General features: G+C 42.5%; 1 long non-coding RNA gene across 4 annotated transcripts in view; it reads left to right on the top strand.

Annotated features, from left to right (window-relative positions):
- Positions 1 to 471: 471 nt before the first annotated feature.
- Positions 472 to 24,459, top strand: part of LOC310827376 — a 481,425-nt gene continuing 457,437 nt past the window's right edge. For 3 of the 4 annotated variants that reach the window (XR_014556310.1, XR_014556311.1, XR_014556313.1), the window contains exons 1-2: positions 472 to 1,519; positions 9,047 to 9,382. This is a non-coding gene — a long non-coding RNA (uncharacterized lncRNA). Of the gene's footprint in view, positions 1,520 to 3,149; positions 3,318 to 9,046; positions 9,383 to 24,459 lie in introns of all 4 variants that reach the window. The other variant, XR_014556312.1, reaches the window with a different exon arrangement.

The following is a 24,459-nucleotide window of genomic DNA, read 5'->3' as shown; positions in this document are numbered from 1 at the left end:
AGTGAGATGGGCGCACAACCCCAGAGTCTGTCAAGACTGGCCCATACGGGCAGGGGTACCTTTACCTTTACTTTTATATTTAATATGGGGACGTGGGTGGCGCTGTGGGTAAAACCTCAGCGCCTAGGACTTGCCGATCGCATGGTCGGCGGTTCAAATCCCCGCGGCGGGGTGAGCTCCCGTCGTTCGGTCCCAGCTCCTGCCCACCTAGCAGTCCGAAAGCACTCTTAAGTGCAAGTAGATAAATAGGTACCGCTGTATAGCGGGAAGGTAAACGGCGTTTCCGTGTGCTGCACTGGTGCTGGCTCGCCAGAGCAGCTTCGTCACACTGGCCACGTGACCCAGAAGTGTCTCCGGACAGCGCTGGCCCCTGGCCTCTTAAGCGAGATGAGCGCACAACCCCAGAGTCAGTCATGACTGGCCCATAAGGGCAGGGGTACCTTTACCTTTATATTTAATACTATTTCACCATATAATACTTCTCAGTGCTTCAGACCTTTTCTCTACTTTAATAGGTTTTCAGCTGTGTAGCCTCCTTTTTCTTTTTCATGTTTCCAAATAATACAGATGGATTTTAATATTGTATTGAATTACTATGTCTATACCCAGAGCCCTTTGCTTTCAGGATCCTATTGGAAACAGGCAGAGGGCCTTCTCAGTAGTGGTGCCCTCCCTGTGGAATGCCCTCGCTTCAGATGTCAAGGAGATAAGGAATTACACAACTTTTAGAAGAGAAATGAAGTCAGCCCGGTATTGGGAGGTTTTTAATGCTTGATTAAAAAAAAAAAATGTTTTTAGATATGCTGTAAGCCGCCCACAGTGGCTGGGAAAACCTAGCCAGATCGGTAGAGTATAAATAATAAAATAATAGTTGTGGTGGTGGTTGTTGTAAATTCCATTGCTGAATAATAATGCTGGGAAAGAGTATTATGCAGCCAGGGAGCACTAACTGGATGACTTTGATCTGCTATGGCTTCTCTGGAAAGGAAATGAACTTACAGTCCTGTGTTACCTACTTAGAAGCAAGCCCCATTTAATTAAATGGGAGTTAACACTCAGGTAAGTGTGCATATGGTTGTAGCCTTAATCTTGAAATAAACAATTCTGATAGCTAGACAGAGGCTGGGTGTGGAGCCTAAAACTAATTCAGAGGCAGAGACAGGGAGGACAAAAGCAGTAACTTCACTGTGAAGTGAAAATAAAATGAAGGAAAGCAAAACAAAATTGGAGGGGGGGGGGAGGAATAACAACAGAAGCAACCCCATTTTCTGGTCGCTTTGCAACCCTAGAAACTTTGAGTATCTGTAATGCAATTTCAATGGAAATGTATTTCACATCGAATAAATGATATTGTGGAAAGAAGGTGGCAGTTGGAAACAGGCAGTTGACAGTTGGGAGTTGCTTGGTTATTCAGTTCCACCTTGACTATGAAGGTGAGAGGGTGTGGGGACTTCATGCAAATGCTGTCTGGAGCAGTTTGTACATAATACTACTTGTTCAAATGTTGCCAGCCCGACAAGTAAGATTTATTTTCAACTATTTGTGTAAGGCATACATTTTTATAAAAAATCACAAATAGCTAACAGAAACAAGCCTTGTTTATATGTTGGTGATGTGAGAGCATTAAAGGGAATATTCATTTGATATTTCTTGTTACATCACAGGCTGCCGATATTATCATCATAGTCCTTATATTAATGTATATTCTGCCTTTTTCCAGCCCGGAACTCAAGGTGGCTAACAGATAAGAATACAAAACCAAAGATAAAACAGAAAAGAGAATCATTAAAAAGTAACTAGACACTAACAGAATTAAAATGATATAAAATGATCAATTAAAAACCAGGATAATAACACGAAAAACATCACAACGCCAGCCCTTTCCTTAAAAACAGTCAGTTCCTAAAGGCCTGTTGGAATGAAATGGCCATCACCTGGATATGATTCAGGCTACAAAACTGTATTTTAAATAGTACTGTACATCTGTACAAAACATTTCTTTTTGTTATTTGTGTTAGCTACAAATGTAATCCAAGGTGCATGTGGAAACATCACATCTCTGCTCTTTGGCTTCAGATCAGACCAGTTCACCTTCCTCAAGTGGTGAGGTCTTGCTTAACAATCCTGATTCATTTCTCTGCCCATTTCTTTCTGCTCTTTACAGCAAAATCAACAGATAGTGAATGATGTCAGCTGGTCTTAGCTGGTGGTGCCAGTATGTTTGCTATGATTCAATTAAATACGTGACAGAGTTGCTAAGCCTTTAAAAGTTAAGAAGAAATGGAAACTTCAGAAGGTGTGGGTTCTGCCCCTGCTGTAACTAGGTTAGAGAGGAGTGGTTAAGAGATCAAGCTGTGAGCCAGGAAGTGCCTAACTCAAATTTCACCTGTGCTACAAACTTGTTCTGAGGTTGCCTTGGGTAAACCACTTTCTTTGAGTCTCACCTGCCCCAATCTGTTTTGAACATGGCAACAGTAAACTTAAAATTTCTATATTTAGTCATCAAAACATCTTTTTCAATCTTTCTGACCATATTATAGGTTAAATATTACTTAAAATTTATCATTAACAAGTTCTGGCAGCTGTGTGGGTCACCTTAGTCGTACGAATGTGACTTCATAGAAAATACACATTACCCAATAAATTGTTCATTTGAACTTTTTTGTGTAGAAGGGGAATGAAAAAGCACCATTTGTTGCACACCTGCCCTCTTAAGTTGTAATAGTGTATTTATGTGCTTCTTATAAATTGTCTTTCAGGGGGGATTTTTAAAACATTTCTATTTGCCCAGGCATTTAATGGCTGACAACCCTGAAATCACTAACTGAGATAATGTTTTTAACTGTTCTTTGAATGCTAAGAACATAAAAAGAGGCTGCTGGATGAGGCCAACGGCCCATCTAGTCCAACATCCTGTTTTCACAGTGGCCAGTCAGATGCCTATGGGAACTTTTAATCAGGACCTGAGGAGCACAAGAGCACTCCACCTTACTGCAGTGTCCAGTATCTGTTATTCAGAAGCATACTACTTCTACTCTGTTTAATCCTCTTTTAAAACCATCCTGGTTGGTGGCCACCACTGCTTCCTGTGCGTTTGACTATGTACTGCATGAATAAGTACTTTAAAAAAAATCTGTTCTGAAACTCAGCAGCTTCATTGGATGTCAATACATGTTATGAACTTCCAGGCCTTTCCCCGCCAGCCGAAAATTCAGTTCTCAGATGAGCAGCACAAGGCTGAGCTTGCTGCCTCAACTTAAAACGGGTGTGGAGCAGAGAAGAACTCTGTGCGCCATTTCGAGCAAGCGCCAGGGCACGTAAGCATTTTTAAAGCTTCTATTCCTTTCTGCTTTAACTCTTGGGCACTCATGAGAGAGGCAAAGGGAGTTTCCCAGGAGTATAGCTTCTCTGGGAGCCGAACTCACACCAGAAAAACCGGGAACCGTGCTATTGAGCTCTGTGGCCTCAGCCTCCCAACCTTTACTTGAAGAAACTGAAGTGACACCAAACTGAAGTGACACACACACCTTTGTGGAAAGTCCAAAGTTCTCAGGGGGGCAGTTCCGGCACTTTTTTTCCTACCTCACCCTACTGCCACTGCAACCGGGCATAAGCTTTTCTGTCTATGAGACCCCTGCCTTCAGTGGCTTCAGTTTAGTCCCCACTCAATTGCATCTGCCACCCCAGCCTTAAATTTCCCCTCCCCTCACTCCTGGGCACTTTCACCCTTCCTACGTACACCTCCTCCCTGGGATTAAGCCTCACCTGCCACCTTTCAAGCTGCCTTTCCTTCAGACAGAACAGTGCTCTATAGAGACCTCACCATTGTCTAAACCGATTGACAGGGTCTCAAATCCCTTTCATACGGCCCTCCCTGAACATGCTGGCCTGGGGGATTTTCCTGGCCCCAGTTGCATGCTTTGCCCCTTCATCTACATACCTTCCTATGGACCCTTCATTTGCAAAGGAGAAGGAGAACTCCATTTTATGGCTGAATACAGTTGTATTCAGCTTAAGGACCAGGGTAGCAGGAGGCAGAAGCATGCACCGCCCCAGCCACTGCCCCCTGCCTCCCCCTACTCACCCCCCACCTATAATCTCTCTGTCCCTTTCTTCCCTGCTCGCGCACACACACATACTGCCTGGAGATCATATCTGCAGACACATCCTATAGATACTTACTCAGGGCCCAGTGTCTCTACCTGGGCAGTTCAGGCAAGCAGAGTGGGATGGGGATGCAGCCTGGAGAGGTGAAGTCACAAAGCTTTGCCCACTGACATCAGGTGTCAGCCTGCCTGGCCTTAGAGACACTGAAGTCATAAAGCCTGTCCCACTGACTAGCCCCTTTCTGCCTGGATACCACAGCTAGCTCAGGAAGGAAACCAGCCTGGTCTCATAGACGGTCACTCAGGGAACTCACAATGCCTTACCCACTGACATCATGGACAGCTCAGGGAGAAGCCTTTCTAGTCTTGTGCTGATTTGCAAAGCCCTGCACAACTTGGGCCCAAAACATGATTCCGTATGATCTCAGAAAATTGTTTCTGCATTACTGCACAGCGTGTCCATTTGTAAACATATGTAGGTAGGTGGTTCCAGCAATAGGGAGTGAATCCATTCCACACCAGTTCAATTATTTCATTGGGTGTATATCAAGATCACAGTCACCTTCTTTGTTGACCTGGGACATAGAGAGGGAAAGGCATGGATAACCTGTTCAAGGGAAGTGTTTTCAAAGTAACTACACACACCCTAGTGGACAGCAGGAGCTAGAGTCGATCTAGATTAAAAGCAGCATGTTGAGGATAAGCATGAAGGTTCCAGATGGAGAAAAACCACACCTTTGTGCTACAAATAATTTTGTATATACGCAGCCTATGTTGTTTGGGAACCCTAAGTTGTTCCTCTTTATAGATGTGACCAAAGTAACACAGTGTACAGCAACACCTTCAACATTGCTTCTCATAAGATATGAATGAGTCATAGATTCTCCCTCCCTCTTTCAAGAAGTCCAAGGATTGCAGACTGTGATTAGTCTCGCTTACTACATCTTACGTAACATGGAGGCACCAAGGTCTAGTTTGCACAACATGGCAAGCCTTGGGAAGAGAAAAGCAACTTGTTCTTGGCTACAGCTCATGGTTACTGAAGAGAGAGCTTAACCACAAATCCCAGTTTGGAAAACATGCTAAGTCAAACCTTCAGTTAGCTCAGTGCATCAGGAGGACAAAATAATAATAATAATAATAATAATAATAATAATAATAATAATAATAATAGGCTGGAGGAGGAGCAAAGCAGCCACAACCTCCTCCCCATAAAGATGTACATTTGCAGGTAATCTGCCATGTAAACCGTGAACCAAGCCTATATTTCCTTTAAAAATTCCTTTTTATAGCCCCATGACCTTAAGAGTTGATTTCTGTCATGCGCAGTGCAAAAAACATGGCACTGTGGGTTAAACCACAGAGCCTAGGACTTGCCGATCAGAAGGTCGGCGGTTTGAATCCCTGCAACGGGGTGAGCTCCCGTTGCTCAGCCCCTGCTCCTGCCAACCTAGCAGTTCGAAAGCACATCAAAGTGCAAGTAGATAAATAGGTACCACTCCAGCGGGAAGGTAAACAGCGTTTCTGTGTGCTGCTCTGGTTCGCCAGAAGCGGCTTAGTCATGCTGGCCGCATGATACGGAAGCTGTATGCCGGCTCCCTCGGCCAGTAAAGCGAGATGAGTGACACAACCCCAGAGTTGGTCACAACTGGATCTAATGGTCAGGGGTCCCTTAAACCCAACCTGAAAGTGCTAAACCCAAGACTAGACCAGAGTTCTGCTACATGGCATTTTTATGCAGGAGCTGCTCAAATGGCAGACTTGGACCTTTTAGTACTCCATCGCAGCAGCTTCTCATGAAGTGCTTTTCATGGGCAAAAAACATGCAATAGATCTGGATTGCGTGTGGACTACATAGAAAAAACAAGTTTTCCTTCTCTATTGATTCCAGAATAAAGTGCCATCTGTAAGTGCAGCCATAGTTACTTTTAAAAACACTTTCTGTAGCAGTTTGGAATGCAGACACATGTTGTAGAGATGCCATGCATGCCTGTGCAGACATTTTGAAAGAGACAAAAATTTCATTGAGGATTACAAACTTACAACCCTTCTTGCTTGCCTTGTTTGTAGCCTGTGGTTTTCTACATCCTCCACAGTGATAGGTGTGACGGCATAGAATACACACACACACACACACACACACACACACACACGGTACTGGAATACAGGTATCTTGTATTTTTTAAATGTTGAATTGTGGAAGAAACAAGTACAAGATGCCCACACTCACTGTGACCTCCCTCATAACTCTACACACTTGTTTTCTTTTCCACTTCTCTCTTTAGCATAAGATGGGAAACTGCATTGGGAACTCTTATGCTATAAAGATAATGGGAAATGTTGGCTTTGTTTCCAGTCACCTTCCTTCTATAGATTCAGCAATCTCCCTACTCTACATAAGCAGTTTGGAGCTGCTGCTTAAAGTGCAAATTCTTATTTATTTATTTATTCTGCTTTAGACTTTAGAATATTCATTTATACAACCTTAAAATATCAATGACTTTCCTTCTTCTCTTTCCATGGTTCGTTTTGCATAGCATAAATCCCTGCATATTTTATAGAACCTAAACCATTCAGTATTCCATTATTACTTCCATCAAAACTTATTTACACTGTTGAATTTATCTTAATTCTGCCAACATTTTCAAGTGCACACAATTTCCTCCCATATATTCAATAAACATTTTTCCAATCTTCTTTAAACAAATGTTCTTCTTGTTCTCTTATTCTATAAGCTAGACCTGCAAGCTGCACATATTCCATCAGTTTAAGTTGCCATTCTTCTTTGGTTGGGACCTCACTTGTTTTCCATTTTTGGGCTAACAAAACACAGGCCGCCGTAGTAGCATATATAAATAACCTTTTTTGACACCTGGGAATTTCCATCTGAATTATCTCTAGCAAAAAGGACTCTAGTTTGTATGTGTGTTTTTTGGAAAAGTTCTTTAAAACGTTTTTTCAATTCATTATATTTGTATTTGTTAATTATAATTTTATTAAAAGTGCAAATTCTATTGATATCTACTCAGAAGCAAGTCCTGTTGATTCCAATGGAGCTTTCTCCCAGTTAAGTGTTTATAGGACTTCAGCCTGAAGTTATTTATGTGTCTGAGATGGCTTCCTTACTCAACATAATTCTGTGCTGTGTGGCTCTTGGGGGTTGTGTTTGTTGATGGATGACTGGCTCCGGCTAGCCACCTCTTCCCTTCCCAAAGTGCCAAGAACTGATGATGCTCAGCTGCACTGAAGCATTTTAAATATGGAACAGTCAAAAGTTGGGCAGGGTTAAAACACAGCTGATGGTAGCTGACCTGTTTACTGTAGGAGGACTCATTGCCAGGAATTATCATGATCTAAATGGCTCTATCAGAATATTCTCCAGTTCTGATGTTAAATGTTAAAGCCTTTCTGTGGGAAATGTATACTGAGGGACAAAATAGAAAAGATCCATATCAAACTTTTGTGACTGACCAACTGTTGCCACCATAAAAGTCATTCTGAACCATTTTAATTGCTTTCCCCCTGTCTCATTAAACAATTGTAGTGTTGCCTCGCCACCTTGTGGCAAACTCACAAAACTAATATTTCTCGTTCAACTCACACCACTTAAGATTTCATTGTACAGTGTGCTGGAATAATGAGAGTGGAATAAAATATATTTTTAAAACTTGCAATTTGTGCAGGTTTTTTTCTGCATAAAAAGATCATTTGCTGGTTTCTAAATAGAATAGATAAAGGGATTTCATGTTAATGTGTGTGTGTGTGTGCCATTTATTACTTGTGCATACTGCCACCTGCTGTTATACTGAAAACAAATTGTTACATTTAGGTTTTGTGAATTTGCCTACCCTGCTGTCCTTCATATGCTACTGGACTCAAACTCCCATCAGTCCCAGGGATCCTGGGAGTTGTAGTCTAGCAACCTCTGGAGGGCAATGGTCTGCTCAGTGCTGGTCTCCTCAACTTAAGCCTGGAAAGTCGATCTCCAGATTTAAAGACATTTTACTGTACTTGGAAGGAAGCTCCAAGTCACTGGATCTTGCTTCCAAGAGGACATTGGATCAAGTTACACAATTCCAATTTTACAAATGGGGAACATGTTGCTGCAGCAACTTGCCAAATGCAATTTTAGTCATTTGAATCCTACCTTTAAAAGTGCCTCTTCTCAGACCGACTCGTTTATGACACATGTATGCTGGCCTTAGGGACGCGGCGCTGTGGGTTAAACCACAGAGCCTAGGACTTGCTGATCAGAAGGTTGGCGGTTCGAATCCCCACAGTGGGGTGAGCTCCCGTTGCTCGGTCCCTGCTCCTGCCAACCTAGCAGTTCAAAAGCATGTCAAAGTGTAAGTAGATAAATAGGTACTGCTCCGGCGGGAAGGTAAACGGCGTTTCCGTGTGCTGCTCTGGTTTCATGAGAAGCAGCTTAGTCATGCTGGCCACATGACCTGGAAGCTGTACACCGGCTCCCTTGGCCAATAAAGCGAGATGAGTGCCGCAACCCCAGAGTCAGCCACGACTGGACCTAATGGTCAGGGGTCCCTTTACCTTTACCTTTATGCTGGCCTTAGCTTTTGGGACTCGTCTGCCAGCTGTACTAGACAGGGATCTAGCTGGGAGAAGGGGATGTTGTTCTGCTATCTCCTTTTCCCTGCTGTGTAATCCTAGGGAGCCATTGCAAGGTGAAGATGATGTCTTAGACTCCACAAACGCCTTGCTTCTCATGTTCACCTTTTCCTTGGGGAAGAAAAAACAAAGAGACCAGGTGAAGCCAGAGAGTTCTCAGGCCAAGTCTACCTGCAGTGGTAACTGCAATATTTCTCTATAGATTGCCCAGAACAAGGTAGCTAGCACCCTTGTTAATGAAATTAAACAAACACTACTTTCTGGAAGCCAGGGTGCAACTGGCTGAATACAATATAGATTTTTGTGTCTTGCAGATCAAGATAACAAGAGAGAAAATCCCCTTATTGTGCTAAGTAGCGCACAGCTTTGAAGAGTAGCAGAGAAGCCATATAAGGTTTGCATTGTGACATCATCTCATCATTATAACTGCCTACCTAGCTTTATGACATCAACCTATCTCTGAGAGCCAGTTATTTAGAGAAAAATCTACTGTCATATTCAGCTGAAAACTGCCTCCCCTGGCATGCTGTCTCCTACTAATGCCACTTTCAGGGGCAATAAGCTACCTCAATAACTGAAATATTGCCTCTCTGCATATACCAAGGCCCTGAGATCATCTTGTGGTGTCAGACGGATGGTGTCATGAACAGGTAGGACAATGGGAAGGAGGAAGTAGATCTTGGAGTGGGGTATAGCTGGGACTGGGACACACCGGGGCAAGCTGGGGGTGGTGAAGGAGAGGTTGGCGTAGGAAGTACTCATGGGGTGATAGAGGATGGCAGGGGGATGGGGGTCAGTGCGCAGGAACCAGAGCAGTAGGGCCCATCAAGAGAGTCAGAGAGGCTCCTGTCTCCACAAACATGGCAGACTCTGAGGCATAGAGAGCAGTGGAAGGTATGCTCAAGGAGAATGAGACTGGCAAGGGCCCACAGCCCAGCTCCTTAGCTGTCCAGGTGGGGCTCACTAATTCTGGGAGGAGGTGTGTGATTCCTTAGCTGGAGTAGGCTCAGAACAGGTGAGGGTCACATGCCTCATCAAACCCAGATGCTGGAATCAGCATGCAAGGTATAAAACGGCTGCAGAGCTGAGGTGCTGCGTCTGCTCAACTGCCCATGTTGATGGACCTCAGCTTGGAAGCGCCAGGATCTCTATGGGACTGTGCTTTGATTTGGACTTTGGACACATGGATTGACCCTGCATTGGGAGCTTGACATACTGATTTGCTGCCAGGTAAGCCAGGGGTTCAAGACAGGTGGCAACACGTGGATGGGTCTTTTCTGCAGTGGCCTCCCATTTGTAGAATGGTCTCCCTCGGGAGGTTCAGCGGGTGCTTTCATTATCATCATCTTTTTTGGTGATCACTCGTAGCCAAGTAAGATTGTCTTCCATAAACACGGATACGACACTTGATCTTAGCCAAAAGGCCGAGAAGCAATGTTGTACATTGTTTCTAAATTTATTGTTGTACATTGTTTTAATTGTCTGTTTTAACCATATTTGCACAGCAGTTTCTAATGTTGTGAGTGTCTTCATTTCAGAGGCTTCTACTCTGCAGCCTATTATAGTTGTTTTAACTGCGTGTCTTTGTTTTTAGTTCTTATCTGTTTTAATTATCAGTTTTTATCCATCCATTATCCGTGTTTAATATTGTATTTTATTCAGATGTTTTATCCTATGCCTGTTTCTTTGTCCTCATTTGCTCTAACAATTATCGGTTAAAAAAAATCCTAACTGCTACTTTATTGATATGCTTTTTTAAATCCTGGTCTGTGACTGTAATAAAGTTCATTCATTCATTCATAAACAAGGTTTTAAAAGTGAGTCCGTAAGTGACCATGGAGCCAATTCTGGAGCTGCAAGTCCTTCCACAGTGGGGACGTAGGTTTCCAGGCGAGAGCTGATCATGGTGAGGGTTTATCAAGTGTGCCTTCCTCTTAGCACGTTTCTCTCTTTCGTCCCGAGTTCGAGTGTCTTCAAAACCCGTGAAACCTTTGGTAAAGGCTGTTCTCCAATTGGAGCACTGAGTGGCCAGTGTTTCTCTTTAGGTGCCAGGCAACAACCTTCCTCTTGAACCAGGCCTTTCAAAATGTGTTGTGGTTGGGGGGGGGATTATTGGGTTGTCTTTGTTTTTATTATGTATCATGTGTTTTTGTATTGTGATTTTGTGCTGTGATCCGCCATGAGATCTACGAGTATAGGGTGGTATATAAAACTACTACTACTACTACCTAGGGGGAGATTTTAAGCAGAAAAATGACAGAAAGAGTGCCAGCTTCTTTCTTCTAAAAGCTGTATAGTTACTTATCTTTTTGGCTCCTTATCTCCTTGGCTCACATAACTCCATATCCAACATTTCTCGCATGTGTTATGGAAAAATCTAGGTGCAAGGTTGCTCAGTCACCCAGCTCATTGGTCAGAGCCCGCGGGTCCCTGTGGAATAAAGGAAGGAGTCCAGCTACCAACCAGAGCAAATAGCTGTAGACCAAAGTTTAGTGCGCAACATGTTCAAAGAGGAATTTTGAACCCCGAGGATGGGGTGACAAGGACTTTTAAAACTTTCCCACCATATCCCAGAATACAGTTCGTACAGCATTATTGCTACATCATTGCTACATCACTGACATGTCACAAAAGGGGAGGGGTAGACAGGGGTTACACTAGTTAAACCTTGGCAAACATGTCCAGACAAGTCCTTGGTACAAGATTAGCATAAGCAGACATGTCAGAGCAAGACCCAGGTATAAGATTAGCATGGGCAAACACCTCTGAAGTCCCACCACCCAAAGTACAATAGAACTTCCTTTGCATGTCTGGACCCCTTGGCAAGTCTGGTGATGGGATTAGGCTTTCCTTGGCCAACCATCAGCTCAGCAATTGTCACCTCTGGGCACTTCCTGGAGTCCCTTTTCCAAGGGCAAAATAGCGTTGGAATGGAGGAAACTGGCAAAGGAGTTGATTTTATATGATTTTTAAAGCTAGGTAACTTCCCTGAACTGTCAAGTCAAAAGGATGCATTTATGCATAATATCTGTAACATTTAACAACTTTAAAGATGTCCCCCCCCGTAATTTCCATAACAGATGAAAACAGAGATATTCTAAGGAAAAGTAGGGCATTCTAGGATCATATCAGAAACCGGGATGGCTTCTGTAAATCCAAGACTGTTCATGGAAAATAGGGACACTTGGTGGGTCTGGTGTACTCTGATCTTCTTAATTTCCAGCTCTGATCTGTAGAAAAGAGGACAATTTAAAGCTAAGGAATCAGAATACCTTGTGAACAGCCCCATTCCTCCTCCTGCTGCATGTTCAGGCAGTGTTGTTTTATACTTTACTGCATTTTTGTAGAATCACAGCAGCTGTGGGGGATATCGATACTCCTCAATGGAGGCAGACAGTATAGGAGTTTGTTTTTGCTCTATGATTACACTTCTCCATTTGACGTTCAGCTTGCGTCGCGTAGGCAAGTCGGTTTGGCCAATCGTGTTCCACAAGGGGCCACATTGCTAAGGTCTGCCGATCGGCTCCGTCCGACACCCCCCCCCCCATCACTGACTTGCAAGTCCAAGTCTTCACTCCAGTCCGCCAAGGAAAGCTGTTTCGCTCTCACCAACTGCCACTGCCCGTCTGGAACCATGATTGGCCAAACTGACTTGCCTACGCGACGCAAACTGAATGTTCTCAGTGTCTTATGACATAATGTAGCCATGATATTACATTAGCCGCAAACTTTGCAGTACTCTCTCAATTTAATTTAATTGACAATGGACAAAAATAAAATTCTAACGATCCCTTGATCCCTCAGACTCAAGGAAAACGAGTAATTTGTAAGCAATACTGCATTTGGAAATATCTGGGTGTTGTGATTGTATACACCCCCACCCACATCAACCATGTGGGATCTTAACACCAGCATTCCACCCAATACTCTCTCACCCTGCCTGATGTGAACTGCTCAAGGTCTCACGCGGATGTTATTGCAGGCTTCTGGCCTCTGGAATTTTAGATATTCTCTGCCATTAAGTTAGGGCTCATCATGAGATGGTAGTGATGCATGGTTGATGACTGTTAGCAATATTGTCAGGATACAACCATCTAGAGAGTTTTAGAGGCTTCCTCATGGGACTTTTCCATTTCCTTAATTCTTGCTACAAGGACTCATCAAATGTGACTTCCCTTTGCGACATTTGCCCTTTCCAGAGCCTCCTTTTCCGTGGTGGTGCAGATCTCATTGCATTCATATTGGTGGGGGAGAGACCAACCTCAATATTTAGTTCACCCCCTATCACCCCCCACTCTCTGCAAAGCAATTAGTTCCTTTTTGAACCTACATACTTAAAAAAAGTTCATACACTGAACCTTTTTGAACCTATGCACTTAAAAATGCAGTATTAACTAGTATTGAGTGCCACCTTGTGGTTGAAGTCAGGTAAGACTTGTAAGTAGACCAATTTCTAAGAAGCACTGTTTGCCTAACACTAGAACAGAATAACCACATCAATGAATACAACAGAAATAAGCACATTTCTCCTCAATCTGTTGTGTCTAATCCTGCAAAATGATGTATTCTGCCCAGTATTTAACACTTCAGTTTGAATCAGAGAGCTAAAAACAAGGTATAATATTCCTTCTCCCCACACCCTTAGTGTTGTGAAAAACAAAATCAGCATAATATAGACTGTGACAAAAGTGATCTGGCAAACTTGACAGCTGGGCCTGAGAAGCTGTCTGTCAAGTGAGAGTGAGGGATAGACTCCTTAATAGAATCTAAGGGTGATGTTGGGCTCACTGACATTTTGGACTTGTTAGCTGGGAGAGAAGGCAGTCAGCCCAAGAAAGAGAAGTTAGATTATTTCCTCTAAGCCTTTTCTTGAAACATGCATAATTCTCATGGCCCTTAAATGACTACTGGAGTAGGAATAAGGTAGCTACAAATTATAATTAGTTTGTCTCTCTTGGTTTTGAGTGTAGGTACACTATATCCTTATTTTTCATCTGCAAACATTTGAGTCAACAGTGGTATCTCGGGTTAAGTACTTAATTCATTCCAGAGGTCCGTTCTTAACCTGAAACTGTTCTTAACCTGAAGCACCACTTTAGCTAATGGAGTCTCCTGCTGCTGCCATGCCGCCAGAGCATGATTTCTTTTCTCATCCTGAAGCAAAGTTCTTAATCCGAGGTACTATTTCTGGGTTAGCAGAGTCTGTAACCTGAAGCGTATGTAACCCGAGGTACCACTGTATAATGAGGGATGCTCCATTTGGGGAGTTAAGTGAAACTATAGTTTGCCTCCTGTTTGGAGAAAGCTTTCCCTGCCATCCTCCTCTGTGACATCTTACTCTTGACACAGCCTCCTACTACCAGCCCACCTAGAGCAATGTGCCCAAACAGGGCAGTATTAATTCAGTCATCTGTATTAATTCACCAGAGTCTTAATAATTTTTAAAATCTGAAATATCATAATCATATATGAAGAAGTGTGCATGCACACGAAAGCTTATACCAGAAAAAAACTTAGTTGGTCTACAAGGTGCTACTGGACAATTTACTATTATTATTATTTTTATTTTGACTGCGTCAGACCACCATGGCTACCTACCCGAATCTGAAATATCACGTCTGTTAGATTTTGCAAAACAACTGTATGAACAGTTTTCTCATTTGCAGTTTGGCAATAGAAAGAGTAAGCACAATAACTTTTTAAATTTGTGAACAGGTGACTGTATTATTACCTAGCGTTTTCCAGCACACTTTCTGTGAAGGTTATCCAGGACAGCTAATAAGTCGAGGCTGCATGTTGGCCAGCAATGCTCCTTACAGTATCTCTACCTTAGGCTGTCCATACATCTTGCTATGTTAGTTGGGTGCTGTTAGAGGATTTGTTTGTGACTTGATGTCGTCATCCCAGCTGATTGTGAGCATATGCCATAAACTATTTGTGATAATTATGGCTCCCCCCCCCCCCTGCAAGTATCAGTTTAAGGAAACGTGTCTTTGGTAAGGTGTCTGGGTTTCAGCGGTTGTATTTCAGCAGTTACATCAGTCTGAAACTGTTCATGGTTGGATGTGTTAACCACATGTGAAAATATGACTCACAGTTGGAATTTTCCATGTTTTAATATATTTGTGCTGCTTCCATGGCTGTTGGGCCACTCTGTTGTCTTCTATATGCATGTCACAAGCCTTTATTAAATTCCGTGACCTTGGGACTTTGGAAAAGGAAACACGGACCACTTTTCTTTTTGTATTTTCCTGGAGCTGGGCTGAAGAGACAGGTCCTAGGCAGTAGGGCTCAGAACCTTCCCCAGCAGCGGGACAGAGGGTTCAGGCCAGGATCAGCCCGTTGGGGCAGCTTAGGGGAATCCTTTTGAAAAAAAGTTCTGCCGGTAGGAAAATAAAGCTAAAACTCAGGAGCAAGGACAGCATATCGCAGTGGTGTAGCTTGGGTTGCCAGTGCCCAGACCACATGGGGGAAAGAGCGAAACGGACAAATTACACATGCACATTCAGCTGCCTAGTGGCGTCCACATCACCAAGGAGATTGCAGCTGCAGAGATAAGAAAAGTTGTTCCATTGTCTGGAGAGGTCACTTCCTGGTTTGCATGGAGAAGCTGTTTTCAACGGGGTCCAGCGGCTGAAGCACACAGCAGAATTGAGGCAGCACCAGGTGTTGAAATTTTGCGGCACTAACAATTTTGCACCCAGGGCAACCACCCCTTTGCCTCCCTCACACTATGCCACTGACATATTATACATTATCAAAGTCAAAATCCTATCTAGCACCTTTATATGTTACATTTTCTGTGTGATCCCTTGTTACCAATTCCCATGGGGACATACAATGATTTTTTTAAAACACAAAACAAAATCCTTAAACATTTGCTGTGTGTATATACAACCAGCAGCGCAAAATTAACTAAACTTACATACTAGAAACTTGGCAACCAAATGCTTGGCAGAGTTGTACCCAATGCCTATATATCTATATGTAGGATATATAGGGTTTGGATACAGTGGATTTACCCCTCTGCCTCACCCCAATGGTTGTGGGGCGCAAAATTGTTAGGCGTGCAAAATTGTCCTGTGAGATTGCAGATGCCTTAGGCAGTTGAGTGTGCATGCATACGCTGTTCCTTCATATTGCTACAGTTCAAAAACAACTGCCCTGCTCTTCCCCCATCTCCTTTGCTCCTCTGGGGTTTCCTACCTGAAACATGGGAGACAAGACATCATACTACATGGCATCCATGGTCTCTCCTTTTGCTCAAGTTTCTGCCATCCGTTCTCTAACACTCTGTCCCTTTTCTGTTTCCCAGAGCTAGGGAAAAACACAGCAGTGACCTCACAATCCTATCAGCCAGTAGGAGCATTTCACCCTTCCTCTTGGACCTTATAGTTTTCAGCTATCATTTCAGTACTTTTTAATGAAACCTGTAACCAGGAGTGTAGCGTGGGGGTGCTAGGGTGGCCATGGCACACATTTTTGAGGGAGTGCAAACCAAGGGCTGTGTTGGTTAGCTGGGCTTCCCCCTGTGTGGCTGGGCAGGCGGCTCAGTGTGTCCCTGTTTTGCTCTGGTGGGGGTGGAATTGCTCTGTCAGCATCGGCGGTGAGGGCTGGGATGGTGCCCCGTGTGTACATGCCCTCGCCCTAGGCACCAGCAACCAACGCTACACCATTGCCTGTAACCAGCTATTGGACCAATTGTTCTTTTCTTCTGTAGGTTTGACGGAGTAACTTGACAACAAATTATATTCAAAATTAAGGAGATTACCCCTCCCCCCATTAGGAAAATAGTGCAGTGGGAAAGGCTTAAAGCACCCAGAACTAGGGCCTGATCCAAATTGAGACTCTTCATTCCTACCCCACTAAAGAGGTTACCACAAATGTTTAAAAATCCACGCTGGATGCTATTCATAGATGTATTGTGTCATGTTTTGTTTGGCCCCTGTTCAGAGAGCAGTTGGACATTTTCCCCCCTTTCCTCCCTTTAGCTATTATATAGCATCTTTCCCCATTCAGTTATTTGCACTAATTTGCTAGTACAGTTGCCAAAGTAAAGTCTCCTGGATAAAAGAAAAATGCTCTATACATTTGCTCCCCAACTTATTTTTCCACCCTAGACATTTAGTAATAAATAGTTAATGCTTGATTCCATATAGCAGCTGGATAAATGAGAAAATGGTTTGACTCTCTGATGTTGCTATCTTCCCGTGTATTTCCCATCTCCACCCCTTGATGCTTCATTTAATACATATATCAACTGCTTTAGGGTAAGCCCTTGGGTTTGCAAGTAAATTACAGTAAATCACAAATAATTGGTATTCACCACTCCAATAGCAATTTCACACCATGGCTAAGCCCTGTTACATTTCCCCCAAAGGGTTTCAAGTACCTTGGAATATTTATCCCATCGTCCATGCAAAGTATTTCAAAACGACTCATTTTCTGAATGTTAAGTATTGTGGCATTCTATGATTTTTTTCCCCATCCTCCCCCTACTTAATATTTCCCATGAGACTGAAAAATACTGAAATTCCTCTGAGTTTTGAAAAGGGTGGATTTTAATTAACTGCCCAAGAGAAGTTTTACAGCATGGACTGTTTAGGCTCAAGTGGTGTTAATACATTCCTACATAACACCTTCATAATGGTTTCTTCATATTAGTTTCAAAGAAGGCGTGTGAGTCTATATAACTCTTGCACTATTTAATGAGGCTTTTTTATTCTTACAAGTTATTTGAAAATATTTTTTCTATGCTATTTCTGGCGTATAATATTTTTTTGTACTCACAATTCATTTTCATAATCACCTCATAATCATTTTCATAATAATCGCCACATATTTGTGTTGAAAATGTTGTTTGGAATTATGAAATGCCACAGATAATTATGAAAAGCCTAAGTTGTGTGAATTGAATTTTGAAACTGCTGTTGGGTGGCGACGCCTTTGCAATCCTTTCCTCGTTCCACAATCATACAATCCATTGGTCTTCACCTAGTGGGTCACAGCCTGACAGGTGGGGGATTCTCAAGGCTAGGGCAAAATGCATTCCCCCAAATCTCTGTATCTAGCTCATGGGAGTCTCCTTAGGCAATGCCCCTTCACTAGACCTACTCCATACACCTGTCAAGTAACTTGGCCTGGCTGTGACATGTCCTTGAATTGTGACAATGCCTGGATGGAGAGGTGCACGCAAGTGTAGAAACATCTAACTGAAACGTAGAAGAGTCACATTCATTGTTCCACCCACTTTTGCCTCTGGTCAGCTTCACTAATGTGTAACCCCGAAATTTTGGATCCCCTCTAAATCAATGCCCATGTTTTCTGCTCATTTTGTGGCACATTTAAGATTAGCCAATTCAGGCTTCATGTCTTATCTGGGAGTCACCCTCATGGAACCTAGTGAGGCTTACTTATGACTTCTGAGTGAGGTATGCAGGACTGGATTTAGGTTTGATGAGGCCCTAAGCTACTGAAGGTAATGGGGCCCTTTATATATCCAGCTGTGCTTTGTCAACAACAAATTGTCACTGTTTTTTTGTGTTGAATATATGCTATATGGCAATTTATGGACCTAATAGATATCTAAAGCCATTTTATTTGTTTTTTATCCTACATTTTGGAAATGTACATCCCGGTTTTTTTCCTTTACATTTTTTGGGGCCTGCCAAGAGAGTGGGGCCATAAGCTATAGCTTGTTTGGCACTGGACGTATGGTTATTGTGACATTAACCCGCAGTAGAAATTGTGGCAGCAGGGATCCCTCCTAGACCAAGGTTAGACATTTTCCAGTTTATTTAGGCACTAACTACATGTACAACTCCAGTAATTTTGTTTCCACACTTTTGCAAGGGAGGTGGATGGGAAGAAAACCAGTACACATGACCTCCTTGGCCATAGACCACCCCGCCAGGTTCAGGGGCTGCTAGCCATTACTGAATAAAGTTTTTGTTTTGCTAGCTTCCTGAGAAGCACTTCCTCTTCTAAGCCTTTCATGGTGGTTGAGACTAGCATACCCCTCAACCACCTTGTTTTAGGGAGGGCATTCTGGAATTGCAGAAGCCACCTGAAATGGATCCCAATTGGATCCCGAAATGTTCTGTTTTCTGGCCTGGTACCCTAGTGTGAGTTAGTTGGCTCCCATGTGAGCTCAGGACCACAAAATGCTCATTTTTTGGTCTTGCACTTGCCTGCGAATCTGCTGGTTCCCATGAGAGATTGGAACCCAAAAATGGGCGTGGCAATTTTGATCAGCAGTATGGAGAGTATGGATTTGGATCTTTCCAAATTTTGAATCCATGAATTCAGATACGATATTTTAAAGTCTGTTTCCCCAAGCTCTTTCCTATATTCCAAGGTATATTGAACTTTGAAAGCATAGGCTGAAACCAACTAGATTTAGATTCCATTTTGCCCCCTGAACTCAAGCTTCCATGTTTTGCTACGAGAAACACTTGAATCAATCAACCACATAGATTAGCTCAACAACCCTGGGAAAGAAGACCTTCGTTTTTCTTCCATGCTTTCAGAGCAGAGATTGGTTAGAATGAAATCAACAATAAGATTTCAAAACAAATCCTCTTGCGGACTCTGGTATGAGGAAGAGAGCTTCAAGGCCTGTCACTAATAGCAGGAGATAATCTTACAGGGTAGGAAGAAGAAAATGCTTTACTTGCAGATGAAAGAGGAATGCCTGCTGTGAAGTATTATATAAATGTTGAAGATGCTGGAAAGATGCCAGAACTCCTTCGATATACAGACTAGAGCCACAAGACACACAGCTGCACTCCCACTGAGTGGTTTAGGGGGAAACCATTCAGGAATTGTACCAAGAACAGCTACAGTAAGTGTTAGAAGAAGTCTTTCATGAAAAGAGTCAGAATAGAAGACCATTCGTATATTGTATTTATAACACCCACTGGCTTGCCGTCATTCAAAGTAATGACAGTTTAACGAGCGTCTGGGATACTAACTCGAGGAATACTAAGGCAAATTCATTGCTTTTAAGACTCTGATACACACACACACACACACACACACACACACACACACACTACAAGCATGTATCAGTTTAATATTGCTAACACTTTAGACTTTCACCCAAAGAATACTGGGAAATATGGTTTGGCAAAATGCTAAAAATTCTGATTTAGATATTGCTAGTCTTCCCACCTTTAAAACATAAATAAAAAAATCAAGGTTTGAAATTGGGAACAGTGAGTGTTCCCAATTTATCATATGTACTCTGTGTGAATATGTACTAATACTATTATCAGCAATAGAAAGGTCATGCAGTTGTGTAACAGAGCACAATTTTACCAGTGTGCATTTTTAAATCAAAGTATTAAAATGCATTTGCTTCTTTTCCAATAAAGGGAAGAAGATAAAATAGGAGGGGAAAAAGATTTGGGGGAAGGAAGAGGGAGGACCAAATATTTTCAGACATGAGAAGGAGAAAGGGCCACTGAAAATGCAGTTGGAAAGAGACGAAGACCAAGAGAGATAATGTCATGGAATCTCCAAGAGGGGAGGGAACTGATGAGGGTGGGAGATTTTTTCTTAGTAGATTTAGCAGATTGAGATACAGTGGTACCTTGGGTTAAGTACTTAATTCGTTCCGGAGGTCCGTTCCTAACCTGAAACTGTTCTTAACCTGAAGCACCACTTTAGCTAATGGGGCCTCCTGCTGCTGCCGTGCCGCTGGAGCACAATTTCTGTTCTCATCCTGAAGCAAAGTTCTTAACCCGAGGTACTATTTCTGGGTTAGCAGAGTCTGTAAACCTGAATTGTCTGTAACCTGAAACGTCTGTAACCGGAGGTACCACTGTATTGTCAGAACCATGCAGATGATGCCAGACATCCAGTCTGTATAAGATTACTCTTTGTCGTCTTTCTTAGTGGTCTTGCTTCTTTTTCTGGAATGTAAATTTTATAAATATTTACATATTAAACTGAAGCTTAAAGGTAAAGGTAAAGGTACCCCTGCCCGTACGGGCCAGTCTTGACAGACTCTGGGGTTGTGCGCCCATCTCACTCAAGAGGCCAGGGGCCAGCGCTGTCCGGAGACACTTCCGGGTCACGTGGCCAGCGTGACATCGCTGCTCTGGCGAGCCAGAGCCGCACACGGAAACGCCGTTTACCTTCCCGCTGGTAAGCGGTCCCTATTTATCTACTTGCACCCGGAGGTGCTTTCGAACTGCTAGGTTGGCAGGCGCTGGGACCGAGCAGTGGGAGCGCACCCCGCCGCAGGGATTCGAACCGCCGACCTTTCGATCGGCAAGTCCTAGGCGCTGAGGCTTTAACCCACAGCGCCACCTGCGTCCCATAAACTGAAGCTTACACCACTTTAAAGACTAACAAATTGATTTTGGTAGAAGCTTTCACTCGTAGTCCATTTCATCAGATCATAGAGTTGGAAGGGACCATGAGTAGGTGAAAGAATAGTATCCATAGGGTTTTATGAGGTATATTGAAAGTTGGATAAATCTCACACATGGCTAATTTGGTCAAACAAGGGTCTTCCAGGAACTGCCCTCAAACATATCACTGGTACACATTTATATTTTTTGTGCAAGAAATGATATGACCCTGAATACAGTACTGTTCTTTTATTGCAATGAAATGGGCTACATTTTCTACAGCTTCTGAGAAACTAATTAGGCCAAGGAGTGTAATATCTGGTGGAGGAAGGAAAGAATGTGCATTTGAATTATAAAGAAATTCACTTCCACTCTTTTGTGATCATGCTATAATAAACTGTAGTGATTACAATAACCTATAAGAAATGAACAGAAATAGAATTTCAGATCTTAGGCTCTCCCTTTTTGTCTCTATCTCTTACACATTTCATATTTCTGATTAGGCAGTGTTCTCACAAGTAATCGTTTTAAAGGCATACATTCGTTTAATCCATAAATAAATCTCAACAACTTTGCCAAAAAAAGTTCAACAACTTTTCTGTCTGGATTGTTGCTGTTTGAAATATCAACCCTACACACCAGAAATAATCTTGTGTACTTTATATGACCAATACAAATCACAAAATAGACCATTTTTAAATATATCTAACCAATTCATGGAAAAGAGAGGACTCATTCATAAAACAGCTAAACTGCCCTGTGAAGATTGGATGAAGGATGGTATAGAAAAATAAAAATAAAAATATAATAATAATAACAATAAATAATCTAGGTAGGCAATGCAGGCTAAAATAATCCATATATGAAAGCAGAACCTGATGGGATTCACTTTCTAAAGGTCCCTTTGCCAAGGTGCCACAAAGCTAATTGTGTTTAGTACCTAATAGGAGTATTTCCAACAAGATCTAGACTATAATTTATAAACTGTCCTATTTAAATTACCAATCTGAAGTGTTTGGCAGTGATTGTGAGGTTCTTGCAGGGAGTACAACTACATACTGATGTTTCAAAAACAGCACCTATGGACAATTAAATTCCCTCCCTTCTAATGTAGAGTCAATGTGGAATGTAATCGGTATCTTGGGTATGCGTACTTGGGAGCAAGTCTCATTGAAGGCAGTGGGTCTTCACTTCCAAGGAAACATACATTGAATCGATCTACATACATATCAGTGTTCTTTATGCAGGATTAAAAGGGTCGAGGCAGAGAAAGGATGCAATGGTTAAATTAATAACCACACAAGAACGGTTTTGCTAGATCAGGATCCATGTTCATCTAGTTCAGCATTTTGTTTCCCACATAGGTTACCCAGAAGCACCTATAACTTTCAATTGGTTGCAGAGGTTCCACATGGTGTACAGTGGTGGATTTAGGGAGGAACAACTGGTACATCTGCCCTGGGTGCTGAGCTGATAGGGCACTGCAGGGAGAGCAGCAAAAATGACAAACAGGAGGCTGCTTTGTTTGGTATCACACACAGCACAGCTGAAAATTTAAAGCCCAAAGCCCGCCACTGCTGTGTATACATTACTGACTTAAAATGTAGCCAAGTCATTCTTTTTCTCAATTTGAATCAAAAATGGTTTGCAGAAAAAAAAACATTGAAACACAGTATTTCTTAAGAAACAGGCTAGAAATGGATTGTGTCTAGCATTGTGCGTATGCTGCTTCCCAAGCCAACAGTGGGAAGTCACTGGATGCAAATTAAATGGGAGTGTGTACACAGCCTTTGTTTTCATGGTGAATAGTAACTGACCAGTTTGCATTTTGTTCAGAAATGCTCAGGAAACTGTCTGCATAGGATATGGCCTTCCCAACCTTTTTGAACCACGATTTAAGATTTAGCTTCTGTGATTAAATATGATAATTGCAAACTTTTTGATCAGACAGCCTCTCTTGGTTCCCGAAAGAAACTCCACAAGCCCATCTAATTGATTTAGCCACATGACTCTTTAGCAAAGGGTTGCTTTTTCTGTCGGCTAATTGAAAAGCATCTGTGGACACGGCTTTGGCAAAGGAATCATTGTTTCCTTCTAATGATTTGCAGGTTGATACGGAGCCTGTGACTGATGAAGGTTGCCGCTTTATTAATTGTTTTTTTTAATGGTTCCACTGTCATGCAATATTAATATGCAGAATGATAATATATCTGTCAGTTTATAGATGCACTTTTCAGCAGAGCTAATTGTCCTGCTAGCTTTCCACGAGATAATAAGTAGCACAGCAAAGAATGCATGAATTTTATTGCATTTCTGGATTTCTCTCTGTCTTGGGAACTGCAGGCTGGATGCACGTGGTAATGCATGCATTGCCGCATAATAACTAATGAGGCAAGGTAAAGAGAGAAAATCTTCTCATCTAAACATGCAGCCAGTGTGTGATACGAGACATAAAATCATTGATGTACTTGCCAGGTTTCCAGATCATGTCATGATTTATTCAAATACATACAACCAAGATTAGGCCCATCATTTGAAAATGGTCATAGCCAAGGACACTGGTTAATAGATAAATATAATGCTTCCCCCCCAATAAAGCATAGTGGTTTTTTTTTTTTTAAGGTAGTTGTTCATGCTATTGGCATAATTTGCTGCTGATTTCATTCCTTAATTTGTTTTTAGTTCAGGTAGAAAAATATTGGGCTTCTAAAGTGATAGAAAATCATTACAAACATGGTGCATTTTTAATAAAAGAGAGTAATAGTTACATTCCTACGGTCAGCCTCCAGGGATCTAGTCCTGGTCTTTAAGTGTCCCCAGGCCTCAGGTGAACAAGGGGTTAAATCACACAGTGCTTGGGCTCATGTCTTGAGTTAGCACATCCCCCACATCTGGATGTTCAGAGATAAGAGAGTAGGTGCACTGGATCACCATAGCAACAGAGCAGAGGTCCAGTGTATGGCTTGCCGAGTTATTCACCCTCTCCTTGTTTCAGGAATGTAGAGACAGGTATAATAGTCTCTAGGGCACTGCTTTCATTAAGTCCTGTTGCATGTCTATGTCCCGACACTGTGGTGTTTGCTGACAGGGCCTGACTCTGAATCTGTGAGAGTGTGTTTTTTACCACATTAGCTAGCATGGTGATAGTGTTAGTGGATTTGTCTTCACATATGGATCTTTACTTCAAAGACCAGAAGAACAGTAGATACTAGATAGTAGTGTTTAGCTGTGTCTTGTGTCTGGAGACAATAAACACTTTGTTACTTTGCACTGTGTAGGAGAGGAGGTTTCCCCTTAATCGTGGACTGAATGGTGGTCAGCTTATTGGTCAGGCAGCTTCCGACTGCTGTGCCATGTGACCGTTCAGT

Source organism: Podarcis gaigeae, assembly GCF_964106915.1.
Source record: "Podarcis gaigeae genome assembly, chromosome: 11".
NCBI lineage: Eukaryota > Metazoa > Chordata > Lepidosauria > Squamata > Lacertidae > Podarcis > Podarcis gaigeae.
This window is presented reverse-complemented; position numbering and strand designations above follow the sequence as displayed.